At 40.5% G+C, this 19,355-nt stretch overlaps 1 protein-coding gene across 8 annotated transcripts in view; it reads left to right on the forward strand.

Moving 5' to 3' along the window:
- CEP112 (centrosomal protein 112) overlaps positions 1-19,355 on the forward strand; it is a 279,030-nt gene that overhangs the window by 194,796 nt on the left and 64,879 nt on the right. The window lies entirely within an intron of this gene.

A 19,355-nucleotide genomic window follows, 5' to 3' on the forward strand; every position in this document is an offset into this window, starting at 1 on the left:
TGTTTAAAAAATAAACACATTCAACATGCCTACTACTGTAGTTCAGGCTGCATTAATGGCTGACTTCAACAATAGGGTGACAGATGTTATAGGCTGTATCAACAGTGCTTATGGCATGAACACTAATCACCAGGTGTACCATATTGCACAAAACGTGTGTATATTTTCAAGTTTGCCAGAAATTATTAAAAGAAAGAGATGAACTGCATCTCTAAGTGCATGCAGACGTGAATTTTGGCTGTTTGTAACATTCATCTGTGGTATTTTCTTGGCAAAGAAAATGAGCATTCAGAAAGCATGACCCTAACAGATCAGTAGACATACTAACAATACTCTAAGGAAGCAACCTTGGAGCACTGAAAATATCTCATAAAACAGCTATATCTTTGAGCTACATATATACACGTGGGAGATAATAGAGTTTATCTCTGCATTGGAATAATGTTCATCTTGAAATGTTTATTGACTTAATTCTTAGATTTGAACAGACATTTTGATTTATGTCAAGTCTGTATGTAGGTTTAAGAAATGTATGATCCATTGCTGCTTTTTAACTACAGGAATATAATACAAGTTTGTTTATACCAACCTTATTTAATGTGTTTTGTGTCTAATTATAGGCTGAAGTTTTAGTCATGGTGAATGAAGACAGTGTTAGCTTGGAGTTGTAGAGAACTGGGTTGAATTCCTTGCTCCTCCGTATGTAGGCTTGGGCAAGTTACTTAGGCTTTTGGCCCAGAATGTTAATGGTATTTAGACTTCGCTCAACACTGATTTTAGACAGGTACGTCTCCTTAAGGATGTGACTCAGGAGCCAAAGTGTCATTGGAATTATTAGGTTTTGAAGTCATTTTTGAAAAATAGAGCTTAATTTTGAAATCAGTTAAACCTGGCAGTGCTGAGCTGAGACATGCCTAACTATTTTTAAAAGTGTAGGGCTCTGTGTATTAGTTCCCCATTCAGAAAACTGAAGAAATGCTTCCCTATCTGACGGGGTTGTTATGAAAGGCAGTAGACACAACCGTTCTACATAACATGTCATGTTTTCTTCAAGACTGTTTGCTTTACAGTAATCTGGTAGAGGAGTATAGGGGAAAAAAACCCATAAATACCATTCATTTGATTTTAACACATTTGGTATGAGCTCAGCAGAGTTATAAAATAGTTGGCTCTGGGGAACAGGTTTGTGAAATGGCAGATAACTCAGCCAGTTCAGCACAATTCAGTCTTACATGATGTAGCAGTGGTTTGGAATGGGCGGTCTGGGCTCATGCTCATCTTCTGTTTCTTCTTTTATAACTATTTGTGAGCATTGCCTTTTTGCCATAAGTCTTTTTCTAAAGCCTTTACGGTCTGGCACCTCTAGCTTAAACTGTGAACAGCTTCTGCTTGCAGATGGAGTATTGAAATCGTGCATCACAGATAAACAACTCAGTCTTGACCTTGTTGACATACATCTGTGTGTGGCATATACGTGGGTTGTTGGGGACTGACCACCCTCAGCATCTTGCATGTCAGAGCATTAGTGAGAAAATAGACCAGCTTGCCAGTGGTTATACAGCTTGCAATAATGCATTCGTAAGATGCTATTTAAAACACTGTATGATTCAATCTTTCTTTTGTGTTCACTAATAAAAAATAAACGCTCTGCCCTAGCCAGGGTAGAATGGCTGTCTGATTTCTTCAGAACTTTGCTAAGAGGAAAGACTTAGATAGTTTGGACATCTTAATTACATTTCTGTACTTATGTTTGAAAGCTATTGGGTTTTGTATCTGTTTAACCATAATATAAATTTCTTGGGTGTCTTTTTTTTAAAGGCAAGCACAGGCAGAGTTTCTGTGGTGGAGTCAGCTCATGTGATGGGGGAGAATCACTTGAGAAAGCCCTGCTCCCAAAAGCTTTAAGTGGCCCATGTGAGTGGGACTGGACAAGAAGTCTCCTAATGTCTAGAGGAACAGAGGCCTCCTCTTAACAAGTACATTTCAAGGTCCTTGTTCTCATGAGGTGGCAGTTTTGTTTCCTCCTTTCCTTGTCTGAATGAGGGTCATTGGGAGTGCTTTCGTACTCCGGGTGCAGGTACTGGTGTAATACAGCCTTAGTGTTGGCACTGGCTTTATTCTCCATACTTATCTCTCAGTGCTGGCAAAGGAACAGAGGGTGGAGGGGGGAAATGTCACCTTCAGATATCTCTGTTTTGTTGGAAACTGTTAAGATATTTCTGATCATCCTGAGACTTCTGTCCATGAAGTGTAAGCATTTGCTGCCACTGGTTTTAACATTAGATTCTTGACATCCCATTGGTGATGCTGGTGATGGGTTATCTTCAGAGCACCCTTGGGCACCAAAAGACCCTGAGCTGGTCTTGTGTGTGGATACCTCTACACTTTGCAGCGATCGTGTGGGTTCCCACTTTGGCTTTTTCTCTAGGGTCTCTGTGCTTTGTCTTTTGCTGCTTACACACGTTCAAATCATTCAGGACCACTCTCCCAGGCTTGTTTTCCTGAGAGAAAAACTGGCCCGTATAGAAGATCAGACAGAGAAGCAAAGAACCTGTAGTATGGATGCTGAGCTACCAGGTGTACCTAGAGGAAACAGCCCAAAGAGCTTTGCAGGCTTTATTTTACTTTATTTTTTAAATGAATGTAGTAGGGTTCAGCAAAGTCAGGGAAGGTGGGAGCAGGGTCTGTGCCATGCACAGAAGAGTGCTCCACACTTTCCTCTGCGCCATACTGTATTGGAGCCCTGCTAAGCCTGGGCAGGGAGTATTATGTTTGTATGCTTCCCTGCACCCGAGTGCTGCAGCGTGGTTCAGGCAGGGAACAAGTCAGGAGCAGAGCATGCCCCCGAAGTGCTTCAGTGCTGGGCTTTTCCAGCCCGAAGTCCTTGGAGGGTAGGGGGCAGGGGTGTTCTGCGCCCTGTTTGGCTGAGACTGGCACATGCTTTCCCTCCCCCTGTGGGGGTGGGGAGAGAAAGAAGCAAAGCAAACTGGGATGGCGGGGGTTAGCGCTGTGTCTGCTGCCTGTACAGAAGTTCTGTCTACTGAGAAGGATGCTGCAGAGCGACACTTCGCGCAGGTTGTTCCTGGGTTGTTTTACTTCCAGAGTGGTCGCTTTTACTCTGGGAGAAAAATGATGAAGTTTTGTACACTTGTGGTTTCTCCTGAGAGAGCAGGGACTCTCCTTGGAGAAAATGAATGTCCAGGTCCTTTGTTTGTGTGGTCCCTTTCTTCATCACCAGGGCAGGGGGTCGGGCTCGACAACCTACTGTGGTCTCTTCCAACCCTAACATTGATGAATCTATGAATCTATTGATCATCTTTTATAGCTAGCACTCTAATAACTACAAGAGGGGGAGAGGTAGTTAACCATTTTAGTCTGAAGTCAGGTAGAAGGCAGCAGAGAGTTGCACCTGATAGGCTAACTGAATCAGAGATGCAGAAGCTTATGCATAAGATATCTCTGCATCAGTGTTCAGTTAGTCTGCATGGTGCAACTCTGCCCAATCAGATAAGTATGTAGTGTGGCCATGAACATCTGTATCCTCAATTTCTGGAGTGCTTTACAGGCATTTAACTGTGCTATCCTGTTGTTAAGTACCACGTGAGAGCCGTTGAACACATCATAACTTCTCTGTCTGTCCTACTATTCCTGAGCACTAACGTATTTGTTTTAGTTGTGCTGTAGAGTTCAGTATACTTATTTATTTTTGGCCGTGGAGCAATTACAGCACACTGCACCAGTGCTCCATGAACTGATGGATTCATATTACTAAAACACGAGCCTGGCACTTTAACTTTAGTGGAGGACTTGTCAAAATTGCAAAGACTAACAGGGGAGGGAGGTGCAGAAAAGTTTTTAATTTGAAAACAAAAAAATACAGGTGTTCCAAAACTGATATTTAAAAGCCCAAGAAGGGCAGGTTTTTGTGGTTGACTGCAGTGTTACAAGGAGGTATAATTAATAATAGGAGTAAGTATGTATAAGTATAATAAGTACAATATAATATGTATGCTGTATGTGTGTATACATAATCTGTGTTTTATATACTTTAACAAAAAAATAAGGCAAGAAAAAGAACACTTGTGCTAAATAAAATATGGCAGAAGACCTGAACCAAAAAGAATACCGCACAGAAAGTCCGGTTCTAATGACCATGTTCTACCTACAAATGTTAGACTTTTAGTGGGATAGGATTCCTCTAATTACCATATTTTCCAAGCTATTTGGTGCGTGAACTACACATTTATACCAGTAAAATGCAGTGAAGTCAAAGCAAGGGTTAGGAGACTTTAACATATTGTTTTGTAGATCGCTCTTTATACGGGCTTATGACTTCAAAGGTTTCAGAGGACCTATTTCTCAATGTGCTTATATTTCTTCTATCTCAGACCTACAAAGCTTGTTTATTTTAGTAGTTGAATGTTTTATGTTTTGTCCGTGAGCAGCAAATGAATTTAAATTTGTTGAATTATTAATATTTAAAGCCTGAAACATGTTCCATCCACATTCTCTGTATTATCTTTTAACTTCCTATTGCATCACTCCCAGAAATCTAATCTGAAATTTCAGAACACCATCTCTAATTTCTTATCATAATTCTTTTCATATATAACTGGAAAAGAAACTTTTTAATGTTAGATCAGGTGCCTTATGTTAATTGATGCTCACATTCCTTTTGGGTATACTATACTCTTTTTTTATACTCTTTATATATGTATTCCCAACACTGTTCATTAGGATATTTACTTATTTAAAACATTCCCAACCACGATCGTTTTAAATGTTATAAATTTTGCAAATATAAAATTTATTGAGACAATAATATTGCATTTTCCAATAGTTTCATTAACTCTTGCAATTTGCCAGTAATGTGACAATATGTATAGTTGAAAAGTACAGCGTAGCATGAAACTGTTTTTAAATTTAAAATTCAGCCTCTCATCTGTATTTGCTATATATATTACACAGTGACCATTTATTTCCAGTTTTTTCCTACTTGTCTTACTTTCCTCTTCTGCTTCACCAGAATCTAATCCCTTAATTTCACTTTGCATTCCATGGCTGGTTGGCTTTCTTTAGCATTTCTTATCGTAGACTTTATCAAAGGTTTTTAAGTGTCCAAATAAATCATTTCTGCAATTTCTTCTTCAGTCACAATTTTATTTCCCTTAAAAAAGTAAAAAAGATTGGAGAGAGAGGGTTTTTCTCTACCAAAACTATGCTGATTTCACCCTTCCTTATCATTCTTGTTTTTCCTTAACTATTTTTTCAGCTGATTACCTGCTTTCTGTTCTGTAATTCTCTTGGTCTCCCTAGTTCCTTTTATAAAGACAGGGAAAACACTGGCTACTCTCCAGTGTAGTAGCTGATTGTAATGTGAGATTATGTATTTTTTTAGCAGCTCAGCCAATTCATTCTTAAATTCCTTCAGAATTGTTGAATGAATACCATGTGGTCCTGGTGGCTAGATATAGCTCGGAGGATTGATCCTGTAACTGGTTCCTTTTGAACACATCCCTGTATCTGTTTGGAACCGCACAGATTTCACTGGGGCTTCATACTGGATGCATTTGTATGATCTCACCCAAGTACATTTCAACCACATTTTCTTTTGACAATTCACTTTCTAACAGTACCTTATCTTTATTACCTGGAGTGACTAGGTTCTCAGGCCAAAGTTTGCACCAGATGGGATTAATAAAGTATTAGTTGGGCAAGCTAATCTTTGCAGCTGTGCCTGGGACCAAGGCTGGACAAGACTTGGGGACAAGGATAAAGCTAGGTCTTGGCAGAATCATTCGCGGTCTGATGGAGATGCACTGATTAGATACCTGCTAGCAGTCTTCTCCTTTTATGGCTGACCTTGAGGAAGGGTATGGTATGAACAGCATAGCCATAACTGTGCTGTGGTTATGCAGGTATTTGGGATGCAGAAGTGTGGGCAGATATTTCCCCGTCTTGTGCAGGGGACATGCTAGTCATTTGGCTTCTCCGCAATCTGGCCTTCCTTGATTGCTCCCTATGTTCCCTGTAGTAGTGCAGCAGACATGCTGCTTCCATGGACTTCCTGTAAAATGAATTTCAAAAGGACTGAATTTTTTTTTTACATGGAACATGTTTATTATGTCCTTGCTTCGGTTTGGCTACCTGAATATATACACTGCAGTTTTATTTTAATTCACTTTTCATTTGTTTAAGCACAGTCTAATGGAAAACATCTCTCTTTGCACGAGTGCCATATATTTAAATTTGTGAAAATTTAAATTTTCTTAATTTATTTGGAATTAACTTGATTTTTGGAAGGGAGGGGAATGAGTGGTTAGGAAATAGGGAGTGGGTAAAATGATGTCATTAGCCCTACATGGTCTTTAATGTGAAAAAACAAAAGTGTTCCAAAATGACTTGCTTGCAGCTGCAGAACATGTCATGGAATAAAAACCACCTTCATTAAATGGGTGAGAGAGAATTATAATTGTTTTGAAGTTCTTATGATCAGCCTGCATATGCCTCATTGTAATGTGATACTAAAGTGCCTCAATTATGATTTGTATATTTTGGTGCCAGAAGGTTTTTTTTCTTATGCTAAATTATTAAGTTCTGTCAGCTGCTGGGCTGTCATATAGAGATACAGTAAATCACATTATATTTTGTCATGGATTACACAGAGCAATAAATTTGGGAATAGAGATCAAAGTAGTTTCACAATCACATCTGAGTGTAGGAGGGGTGTTTAACTTGTAGAAAATCTGATTTAGGTGAAACTGTTGCAGTTCTTGTGTGAATTTGAAATGAATTTGGGTGTTTGGTTGAAAATGAATGAGGTACAAATCCCAAAAAGAGTTTTCTTTTTCGTATTTAGTTCAGAGAAGTTAATTCTGACCTCCAGCTGCAAAACTGAACACAGATAAACAATTAAACATTGAGAATGCTAGAGTCTCCAAAACGTCTTATTTATGTTTTTAATTGCTTTTATGACTGCGCAGTATATTCCATTCTACTTTTAATTGGGATTTTGCTGGACTTGCACATGGTTAATCATTGAAACTGCAATGCTTTATGGCTCCATGAAGTTGTACTATGTTCTTTTGGAGGCTTTTATTTCTATTGAAACTATATAAAAAAATCTAGTGTAATCTCGCTAAAGAACATTGATCACTTCAGATCATGGATTTTGGGGCTTTTGTCTGACTCCCAGCAGTGAAGACCTGCTTTTCTGGGATTCTACCCAGCGGTGTTCATTACACTGGGACATCGAGATCCCTTTCCGATTTATGTTGATCGTTTCCTTTATAAACAGCAACCACTTGCAGAACAGCAAAGACCTACACTTTTTTGTTTTAATTATCTTCTTGGTAACATTTACCTTTTTCTCTTGCAGAGTTTAGCCAAAATTGGCAGAATGCCACACAAATATAGAAAACATGTACCAATCTCTTTACCCTCCCTTCAGTTCTACACCAATTCACTATTGGACCAAGGAGCAAATCCCTAGCTGAAGTATTTTGTCACAGCTTCACTGACATGAATTAAGCCATGACACTTTATATCAGCTGAGGCTCTGTCCCCAAATTCTGATAAATACTGGATATTATTGAGCTCTCATCATGTAGCCTATATATGAGCCAGGTCATGATTTTGATAACAATTTCATCCAAAAAATGCTACAACCTAATGTTAGCATAAAGGATTTAAGGAAGTAACTTTGGTCTAATGGCTCAGATATATTTAAACACTTAATTTCAAGTGATTTCTTTAGGAGTTAGGCACCCAAACACTTTTGAGGGTCTAAGTTAGTGAATACTTATCTTCATAATAGAAAGATGCTCATAGTTCAGTTTTCTAAAATGTCCTGATAATGAAGGAAAACTACAGCTTTTTTGAGAGGCCCTAAATATATAGTAAGTATATAATAGTATTTAGGTTGCACGTGCAAAAGATTTATTAAGACTAAGTTTCTAAACTCTAAACAGAAAATACACTGTGCTTTCTTTCATTGTCTTATGCTCACTCCGAGTGAATAGACTGCAACAGGAGATAATTTGATTAAAAAACCACTAACAAATAAGTATCATACCACACATGTTATTGTTCCAGTTACAAGTTGACCCTGGACATAAGTCAATCCCATGTTTTCAGATTCAGTTTTAAGAGAAGAGACTGCTTTTTCCCTGAATATGTAGCCTGTATTAAATCAGCTCCCTGAAGAAATCATTTCATTGTGGTTGAAATTTTGGTTTATCCGGTTATACTCTGTTCTCAAGAAAAAATGGAGAAAATGCCCTCTCTTCCTTCTTTCTGTCAGCACCCACAGTACAAAACAGTGACATTTGTCACGCGATTGGCCCGTTGACAGCCCTTTATAGCCACGCCCAGACAGAAGTGCATGGCGACAGAGTCCTTTAAAAGTGACCAGCCAGGCAACAAATTAACCCTCTTTTAATGAGTGTTCAGATGAAGGCGTTCCAAAGCAGAGCGCCTTCATTTACTTCTGTCTGACCGGGGCTGGGCTGCCCCCAGTGCTGTCTGCAGGATGGGAGGGGAAGAAGCAGGCAAGGGAGCTCTGGGCTGCGGTCTGTCCAGCCTGTGCTGGAGCAGGGGCAGGTGGATTGGAGACCGCCCTCCCATCCTGCTGACAGCACCAGAGCTGGGGGAGGCTGGACTAGGGGAGACAAGCTGTAGACATGCAGCTCCTGCATCTGCTCCAAAGTTCAGTTCGATTCCCCCCTCCCCCAACTGAACAATGCACATCTGGGGTGGGAGGCAACTGTAACTCATGGTGCTTTCTGTGAAGTACCATGAGTTACAGGGGGGAGCTGCATGTTCAAAGCTGCACGTTTACCTATGCTTAAAAGTAGTCATTAGTCAGTCACAGAGGTGTACATTACCATATCTATTATGTGTAGTTAAAAATGGCCTTTAAAATTCTGATGTGTGGTAAGTGAGGATTTCTTAGGGTGATATCTTTTATCCAACAAACTGTTTAGCTGGGATAAAGTTAGACAAGCTTTTGAGTTCAAGACATACTTCCTCATGTTTGTGAACACTATCATAGAATGTGACAGAGGTGGCCAATCTGTGGTACAAGTGTCATGAGTAGCCTCTGTGTGTGGCACGGCAGATCGGGGGGGGGGGGGGAGGACAGGCAGCACAGTGACAGATACGGCAGAAGCGGAAGGCAAAGCAAGCACAGAGAAGGAAGCAAATATCAGAGCAGCAGGCCAGGCAGGGAGCAGGTAGCAGAGCTACAGACTAGGCAAGGCAAAAGGATCAGACTGGTATTTGAGGAGGGTCTGAGTCTAATTAATAGCCCACCTGCGAAAAGGTTGGCCCTCACTGGAATATGGCATTCGTGTTCTGGTAATACCGCATTCCATTTAAACATGTCCCGTTGCATGAATCCTGAAACCACATCAATGTAGTTTGGCAGCATACCTCTGGAGTAGTTGGATTACGGTAGAAAATTGTAATCCACACATTAGAAAGAGTTAAATATCCATATTATAGTTTTTTTCCCCATAATTGCACAATAGTTTGAAATATTCTTTTGGTTCAAATAGCCTCTTCAGGCACAAAGGACTGGAAATAATCCAGGAGAGGAAGTAGAGTTTTTATTAAGCACAAATTACACTAGTTATTTTTTAGTGGGCTTTCATTAAAAGTACAATTATAGCTTGCTGCAAAAAGGCAGTTCTTCATTCAGGTAGAAAGTCAAGTTTTCTATTCATTCTTGGTTTTTTTCTGCCATAAAAAGTGCTTGGCACATGAATGAGAGGGGCTTTTCCCCACCCTGCAGATGCATATAAAAATACTATAGGATTTATACATCTGCAAAAGCAGAATGTAAAGTAGAACATTAATAGGATTTGTGGGTATGACAGATTGGGATTTCTATCATTCATTTTCAAAGCCCTTGAAGTCATTCGGTACTTGACTAATTATTCTGTTAACGTCATTTTGAATATTGAACAATTTTAATAGTCTTTTTGGTAGTTCAAATTACATATTTGAACTGGGCCTGCTGTCTTTGCCTTTACACAGAGATTCAGATTTCCATATGTTATCTGATTGGTAGAAAGGGCAGCAGAAAGGAGAAGGGTATTGGTGTAGAAAATAATCTACTAGAATAATTACAGGCACATGAGAGAATATATATTCCAAGCTTTGAAAGTGAAATAATATTTTACATACAAGTGAGATGAACTTAAGAAGTGTGATATACTAAGCTCAGAAGTTTCAAGAGATAACGTACAGAAAGTTGTAACATACTTAATAACAAAAATTGCTGCATTTAACCATTACTAGGGTCATTTTCCCTTGACATCTGTCAAATTATGCAATCTTGAATTTTGGTATAAAGCATAATGCTGTCAGACTTGTACAGAAATATTCCAGAAGGTGGAGTGATTTTTTTTTTAATAGATGGGCCCCATTTACATTAGCTCTTTGATGTTAAATTCTTTGCAGCACATCAGAGAACAGTTGCTTCTTCCCTGGAGCAAGTTTTCTTTCTTTTCTTTCTCCCTTCCCTCTCCCCCCACCACCCTTTTTAAGTTTGCTTACACTTTTATCCAACTAATTAGTGAGCATCAGCTTATATATGACCATCTTTTGGCTAGTTGCAAGATTTTGAAAGGTGATTAGTTCTTATCAGGTTCCCTAAACTTGATTATTGAATCTGCTTCTTAGTCAGTGCATTGAGCTATTATATACACACATCAACTCCATGGTTTATGAGGAATTACCCCTATAAATCATCAGTGCTAACAAGGGACTAGTGGTGAAACCTTGGCCTTTTCTGGGTCATCACAGAACTCACAATTATTTCAGTAGGAGTAGAATTTGATCTTAAATCTTTAAATATCACAACAATTTGGCATTATTTCTATTTATGTATAGAACCTAATTTGTTTTCCAAAAGATTTACATACATTAATGAATGTTACACTTACTTATGTCCACTTTTTTTTTTCTGGCAATCCCTGTTCTAAAGCTGAAAATTTGCCTTGACCTTGTATAAGCCTATCTGACCCTCCGTTTTTTTTCTTTTAATTATTTTAAGAAATCTCACTGCTCTCTTATCAGTTGTTCCTGAAAGTTTCGCAGCAGCTACTGAAGGTTTTGAGAGTCCTCAAGTCTTCACAGTGGAAATTGCGAGTGCTCATCACCTTAAGCATTGTTTGTGTTCTTTGCACGATCAAGCCCAGACGGTTTGATTTCTATCAAATTCTTTACAAAAAGAAATCGTGTCTGGGATTTGATGCAGTCACAGTTTCATTATTTGATCAGCCAATCAATTCATTGATATCTGTTTCTGCACAGAGAAAGATAGGTCAGCTTCACTCTTGGCAATAAATAAAAAGAGAAAGTTAGTGTAGAATTAGAAAGTATACTTTATGAAAGCAATAATAACCAAAAAGCATGCTTAGTTGATTAAGTAAAGTCATGGCCCTTTTTTACTTCACATGTATTTACAAGTGGTTGTGCTTTGTTTAGAAACAGACATTATAGCGTATCTTCCCAGAACATAGTCTAATGGTTTGGGCATAGTAGTGGGAGCTAGGACCCAAGCAGAGCAAGAGCCAGATTTACCAAGGTATTTAAAAGCGAAAACATACAGGGTGCATCTACACATTCATTAATGTGCCATAGTTACCATGCATTAAGTTTAGGACCTGTAATAAGAGGTACTAACTCAAGACGCTGTAACCGGTGCTACTGCGCAGTAGCACTGGCACGTGCCTTGTAAATGACGCTAATGCGCAGTAGACTAATTCTTTTGCATGTTAACTTATTAGCATGGCTTTCACCATGATGTGGTAATTCGTCTACTGTCCATTTAGGGTCTCGTGTAGACGCACCCACAGATTAATGCCTAGTAAATGTATAAAAGCACCCAAACAATTTAGGTGCCCACTGCCCAATCCCCATAGCCTTCAAGTAATGCCTTAATATCCCAAACCCACTAAACACCAAACATCTTTGTAAATCTAAGTGAAAGTCACATTTCTGACCTTGACTCATGCCGTTATTAGGTTAGGTTGGATTACCTGATCCCATGAGCTTTATGTCTCTGTTAACTTTCTTGACCAGTGGAGTTGCTTCTGATTTGCAACGCTGTAAATATCTGAGGAGAACTGAGGCCATTATGTCTGGTTTTCTCTGTGCAGAGACCATTGCTATTTAAAACAATGTTTTTATCTTCATGCACAGGCTGTTTCTTTAAAGTACTATACTTGGCACACACAAGCACACGTACATGACCAGATCTATGTCATGTCATTCACTAAACAGTATTTGTAGATGACCCTAATCATAGGTAAGAATCACTAAGATCAAAGTCTGTCTGGGTGTATCCATTTGATTAATATTTATAAGGTTGTAAAACTAAGACATCTTTGCAAGGGACTTTACTTTTAGTCTGAACCCTTAGGAGGATAACATTTAACACTGTGGTCCTGTTATCTGAAAGAGTGGCACGTTTCTCCTTCTCCTTTCCATTAGGATATTCTCTAGTGTAAATTCTTCATCATCCAAATAGATGACCACATGTTAAGGTTTTGCTTGAGAACGTGTGTATACAGATACCAAAATCCCAAAACATCTCATCTTTTCCTCAGTCTCCCCAGTTATATTTGCTACGTGACAAAAGGTTATGGTACAGATTTTGTGACTGTTATGCACAACTTGTGCTGGTGCAAAGGAGGGCTAAACCCAGCAGATGTATCCAACGAAGGATGCCTGCTGTAGATGGGAAAGTCTTAATTGAAGGTGTAGAGCAGCTGCAGTGGCTTCTCCAGCATCCTCGTAGCTGCTAATGCAGGGAGCAGTGCTGTGCTCAGCTGGGCCTAGACTCCAGCATGTCCCCTGGAGATCATTGACACTGCACATAAATTACAACAGCCCTTACCCCTGGCTTGGGAAGGACTCAGCAGGAAGAGAAAGAAGATGCAAAAGAGAAGAAGTGGCTTTTAGCCCCTTTGCAGCCTCTTTTCATTCGCCTCCAGCAAACCCTCACCAAGTGTTTTTTAGCTAGTGTGGACAACCAAGGCCTGCAGGTTTCCTTCACAGGTGAGCAGGAGCAGAGCCACAGGAGAGAACTGTCTCACAGTGTGAGGTATGTCACCCATGGCACTTTTAAGTCTTTAGTCTCAGTGGTCTCCAAAGTGGGGTGCGCACACCCTGGGGGTGCGCAAGACGATCCATTGGGGTGCAGGAAGAAAATATTAGAACTTCCATTTATATTGATATTGATATTGATATAAATATACATATACTGGGGGTGCATGCTCAAAATTGTTTTACTGATAGGGATGCTCGAATATAAATATATGTATATTGGGGGTGTGTACTCAAAAATGTTTTACTGGTAGGGGTGCACAGTCAAAATTTTGGAGACCACTGGTTTAGACAGTCTCTGAACACCAGCATCTATTGCATGGCACAGCAATCAGATTTCAAGCAGCAGGCGCAGATTTGCAACAGGATCCTGCACTTGACCTTGAACCATTATCTGAGGGATGACGGTACAGCTTTGACATGCTTAACAGTAAATAAACCAGTGTGCTGATGGGTGATGCTCCTTTTTCTTCTTTTTTTGCCAAGAAGTGAAATCATTACTTAAAAATCTGTAGGCACTAAGTGGCCCTTGATCCGCGTGCGCAGTCATCACTAATGTCCCTGTGATGTTTGTGGACTGAAGGCAGTGCATGGCTCTCAATGTGCATCGCATATATGGTCATTGATCTGGCTCGGTGGTTGACAACATTTTTCTGGCAGCGGGCTAAAATGTCCCAGCTCATGTCCGAGGCAGGCCAGTGCTGGGATCCAGCCGCTACTGCCCGGTTACAGCCTGTCATGAACAAAGCTCCCTTCTACCTGACCACAGTGTGGTGTGGGCAAAGACCCACCAGCTCTGGGCCAGATCCAGTGACACTACAGGCTGGACCCAGCCCCAGGGCCACAGGTTGCTGACCCCCAATCTAGCTTGCTATATGTAGACTTTAGGTGTCTCCCAGCAGTCAGAGATCTTAAGTCCCCTGTGTTTGATGCTACCTAGACAAGACAGGTAAGATAAGGGAGGAGTTACAAAAGGTTGAATCTCTTGTTGTCACGGGGAAGAGAACTTTATAAAGGTAGAGCTCTAATGTCTCACAGAAGTCCCGCTGCTTCTGGAAACTATAAAACAATGATTCATTCCCCTTTATCGTTGGGTCTCTTCCCACTAGCAGTCATCAAGATGCCTGTTTATAAATAGAAATATTCCTTCTTTATGTATGCAAGTCGCAGCCTGACTCATTCAGCTAAGCCACAATATACTGTTTGTGACGTCATCACGTAATTGGCAATAATTTCACAAGAACGTGCAGTGGTTCCACTGGACGAGCTAGGATTAAAAGAATGGAGTCCCCATACGTTTGTTTTGGTTATGCTCGTTACCTTTTAAAAGCTTCTTTTGGATTATCATTTCACAGGCATCCTAAACTTGAGTTCTTTCTAAATAGAATGTCTATACTTCATGAAATGGAAATAAAATTAAAACTTCATTAACATAACATTTAGTGCTTCAGATAAGACCATCTAGGCTGTGAATCTAATGCTGTATTTAATTTTTGGTACTAAATGTTTCCTTGATGTTAGTTCAGTTTTATTTAGTATCTATAGTTCAGATATAATCAACGTGGAATGCTGATGTACTGAAAATTTTTACAAAACTGTAGGTGATTTTTAAAACTATTAGCTGTAATAAAAGCATAAAATATTTTGTTTTAATACAATGACTCCAATTTGCAGTGTGAACTAACTGTATATGAAATTATTACAATCAAGTAATTTTTAGCTTAAGTCTGTCTAAAATCATATGTGAAAACTAAGCAAAAATTATTTTTTGCTCAATAAAATCCCAATGTGGCTTAGCCAATTTCATCCATTTCACAATAAAAAAAGTACATCATAGTTGAAGCCCAATATGAATTACAGAATTACATAAAGCACATGAAAAACTAGGTTTTAAGATCATTAACTACATTGGCACTGCTATCCATTGCTGTAAAGAATGAGTTAGGTCTTAATGAATACTAGCTGACCTTCTCAAGACTCGCCATCCAGTTTGATTCCTTTTCATCATTGTTTCTGAAATAGTATGTAACCTGAAAGTGAGGGAATACCCTAGAAGTAATACAGGAGCAGCTTATGTTTCATATAATATGTGCTACAATTGGTCTTATATGACAGTTGCAACCAGCCCTGAAACAGTCTGTGAAAACTGATGCTTGTTTACCCCCTTCCATTTTTAATTTCCTCATTTGTCAATTTAAACTCTAAACTGTGGTCTCTGGATAGAGTTATATAGATTTGCTTTGTAGTAAATCCTTTCCCTGCACAAAGCCTAAGTAACAGCTTTTTTCAAAGTGCTCTATTTGTGCCAAGAGTGGATTTATGCCTTCCCAGGCTGCAAACGAAGAGCCCAGAGTCAAAGATGTGAAATGAGTTTTGGTGCAGGATATGTGAAGAATGGGGAAGTTCTGCAGTAACAGAAGATAATGGAAGTGGGTTCCAGTGTGTGTCCCTACGTGAAAATGGTTCAGTTTGATTGACAGGAGTGGCATAAATTGCAGAAGGCACTTGCTGCGGGCTTTATAAATGCAGCTATGTGCTCTAAGGCCTGGGCTGCAGTGATGTCAACTGTAAAATGCTATAGCATGATGGATAGAAGTCAAAGGCTGCTATCACAAACCTATCTGCAAGGTACCCCTGGAGCCCCAAGTTTCTCCCTGCTGTCCTGCCGCATGTCCCAAGGAACAGACCAAGGTTTTCCCTGGGATAACTCCTTATCCCCGCAAGTCTCAACTAAAGACTTAAACCAGACCTCACAGCTTCAGCAGAGGAATAACTGTCAGCTCCAGGTTGGGTTGTGAAAAACCCCTTTTGGGTGGTGAAAAAAAATGTAGGTGCCCCTTTTTCCACAGAGTGGTTTAGCCTGGAATATCACTTGCCCTGGGATCATGCTTACCACAGGCAATCAGTAAGGAGGGAAATCAACAAAAGCATTTATTATATAGAAAAGAATTATATAAGCAAAACCCACCATAAGTTGGAAGATGCAGCAAAAAAACAAGATAAGTTTCTTACTCTCTCATCTGGCTACAGATCAGCACTCCAGAGTCCTGCCAGTGGTCTTAGAAATGAGCTTTTCTGCTGATCCTGCCAGCCCTGGCTGCTGGGGACCTTGACTGTCGGGGAGCCGGGGATCCAAAATGCATCTTCACGATGGTTCCCTAAATACCTCCGAGCCCTGCCATCAGCATGATCTAGAGTTACCGTGCTTCCAGTATCAAAACAAAGGACACCTGTGGAGGGGAGGTAGGGAGGTGTATATGATTATGGGGGGCCAGTGATATACCTGTGCCCTGCCTCTGCCCCTCACTCCTGACTCCCCAGCCCTGCTGCCCACTCAGCTCCCGCACGTGGATGCACACACACTCTTCTCTGTCTCCGGCTCTCTTACCTGCAAGCAGCTGCCGGGCCTGCGCGCAAAGCACGTGGTCCCCCAACAGCCAGTCATCTTGCCCTGCTGCCCCAAGCTCCAAACAGTCAAGCTGGAAGTGCCCTGGAAAAGCCAGGGGCAGAGCAAAAACCCAGACATTTGCTTGCATTTTAAAAAGCTGTCTGGACAGGGGGATGGGGCCAAAAAAGAGGACATGTCCAGGAAAACCTGGGCGTATGGTAACCCTAGTTCCCATACTGTGGGTTGCAACCTCAAATGGGGTCACATCAGTGGAGGGGGTCACGTTAAACTGGGATCTGGGTTGGGAATAAGAGGCCATGCTGAAGAAATGGAGTCGTAAATGGGGTCATGCAGTGGCCCTAATTGTTCGTGGGTCTCTGAGTCCTCTAGAAATATGTAGTTTCCCTGAGGCACTGGCTAATGGGCCATTTCTCTTGGATGCCTTTACTGTTGTGGGGCTGTTTTTCCCATTGCAATCAGACAATACCTTGGGTGCCCACCCCACCAGTGGCTCCTTCTGTCTTTGTGATTGGGCTTCGCAATTATCCTTCCCAAGTAACACAAATGCAAGTGATACTTAGCCATGTTGCCTGCTCTCTTTCCCAAGTATGCATCCCTCCGCTTCTTTGATTAAACCAAGGGTAGGCCCCAGAGCCGCACATGGGAATAGGGTGGACTGATCTCTCACCAGGTGGCACATCCTCACCCTGGGGCGGTGGGCTTGGCTGCATGTGCCACGGCCCAGGCTGCTCCCTGCACCTGAGCGGGCAGGGCCAAGAGACCTGGGTGGAATCACTTGGTGGGCTGGATCTGGCCTCTGGGCCATATTTTGCCCACCCCTGAATAAAATCATGTCCAGAAGCCTAAAGATATATAGAGACAACATAACATAATCCATATGGCGATAAAAGCAAGAGAAATGGATGCAGCATAACTCTGGCTCTTCATTGACATCACACACACCGTATCAGAGGGAAAAACATAAGAAAACATTCATGACATCCCACAAACCCCCAATTTTGGGTGAGGTTCATGACAGATGCACTTTTACTGCTTTCTGGGTGTCTCGTTTTCGGGTGCCCAATTTCAGGAATGCAGAACCTGCTTTTCAGGTATGCTGAGCACTATACACATTGCTTTTTTTCTAAAAGATCTGACAAGTTTTTTAGCTCTTTTCTGTCATCGTTTGCCATACTGGTTGTCCCAGTTCTGTTCAGTGTGGATAACCTGTTCTGATCGGTGTGTGAGCATTATGGGTGTGTTTTTATTATTTAATAAGATTCCTTCTTTGGGTTCAAGAGGTTATAAAGTTTACTGTATGGGAGCAGAAGTCCTTTAGCCCCAGGGAAGTTAAGACCGAGTGCAGCTGTAATGTGATCTTTGCCGTGCCTTGCTAACTAGTATCTCTGTCTTTCTGAGAGTTAAAGGCAACTTCATCTTTCTCCTATCATAGTTCATTTTTTGAATGTTTTAAAATCAGTATTTTAAAACGTGTTTTAATGTCAGTTGCAGTAGTTTTTACTGACATGCAGGACTGCTAAAAGTCATCTGACAACCAGAAGAGTAGTCAGGTGCGACAGCTTAAAGAAAGAAAAAAAGGTGGGCCAAAGTGTGTCACAGAGATGTTTTCCTCTTTATTGTGTCTTCTTCAATTAACCTTATGCTGACCTTGACTGTGTATATCCCACATGTGAATAAATTAGCTACATCAAGCGGATCACTTTTAAATGTGAGGCTTGCAGAGGAAAGATCATTTAATTCGCATGTCGTTTTACTTCCTGTAAACAGATATTAATGGCATTTCGGTAACTGATTTACAATCAACACCTCCCCTCATACAACACTTGAAAATTATACCTATTGACTCAAAAAATGTTTCTGGTGAGCTGTTACTGTACTGTGTGCTTCATAGTTACACAAGAAATAAATATGGACACATCCATACATACCACAAATATGACATGAGGACTAGTCATATTTAAAGGAATTGACCGAGTAAAAAAGAAATATTTTGGGAAACTACAAAAATGTGCTGATTGATTCCCATACATTGTGTATAAGTGCCTACCCTGTATAAAGAAATCCAGTGTACAAGTTTGGTTTCTTGTAATAACATTTTCAGTGCTATTGTCACGTACTTCAGACTGTCTTGCAAATACTCACGCGTTCTGTAATACACAAAGGCCAGTGAAGTCAATGAGACTGTTCACTTAAATAAACTTACTAACATGTATAAATGTTTGCAATATTGGAGTCTCAAATCCCAGTCCTGCAGGTGCTTCTAGGAAAGCACCCTTAGAGCCCCACTGGTTTCAGTGGCACTTTGCCTCAACCTGCCCAGAAACAATTGAAAGATGGGACCCTTGTGATAGACTCTATTCATAAACCTGAAGAGGACAAACCAGAGCTTCTTGCATGAGGTCAGACCGATTAAAAAATTCACTTTCGTCATATTCTGCCACATTAAGCCAGCTATTCTTTTCAGAAACGTAGCCTCCAATTTCAGTACTGAGAATAATTAGCAGATCATTTCCAAGGCAGGCATTTTGAAACGTGTCTGTCCGCTACAGTATAGAAGTGGGGGTTTTCTTCGTTTTTTAAAGCATGTCAGAATTATATTGTGAGTTTGGATGAAAAGCGATAGTGAATTTAAGAGCTGGTTTTCCCCTGAATTACAGGTACGCTTGCTTCTCAATTACATGTGATATCAAAACAACAAAGTGGCCTTGTTTCCAGTTTGTTTTTTCCTCTATCTTTGAGCTATAAAAGATGTGCCAGAAGAGGTCAGAGGAGGCCTTGGTGGTTCTGCAGCATGTTGGGTTTGATTTTCAGTTTAATAGCAGCAGTCCTA

The sequence above is a fragment of the Crocodylus siamensis genome, chromosome 8 (assembly GCF_052110815.1).
Source record: "Crocodylus siamensis isolate JL-2025a chromosome 8, ASM5211081v1, whole genome shotgun sequence".
In the NCBI taxonomy this organism is placed as follows: domain Eukaryota; kingdom Metazoa; phylum Chordata; order Crocodylia; family Crocodylidae; genus Crocodylus; species Crocodylus siamensis.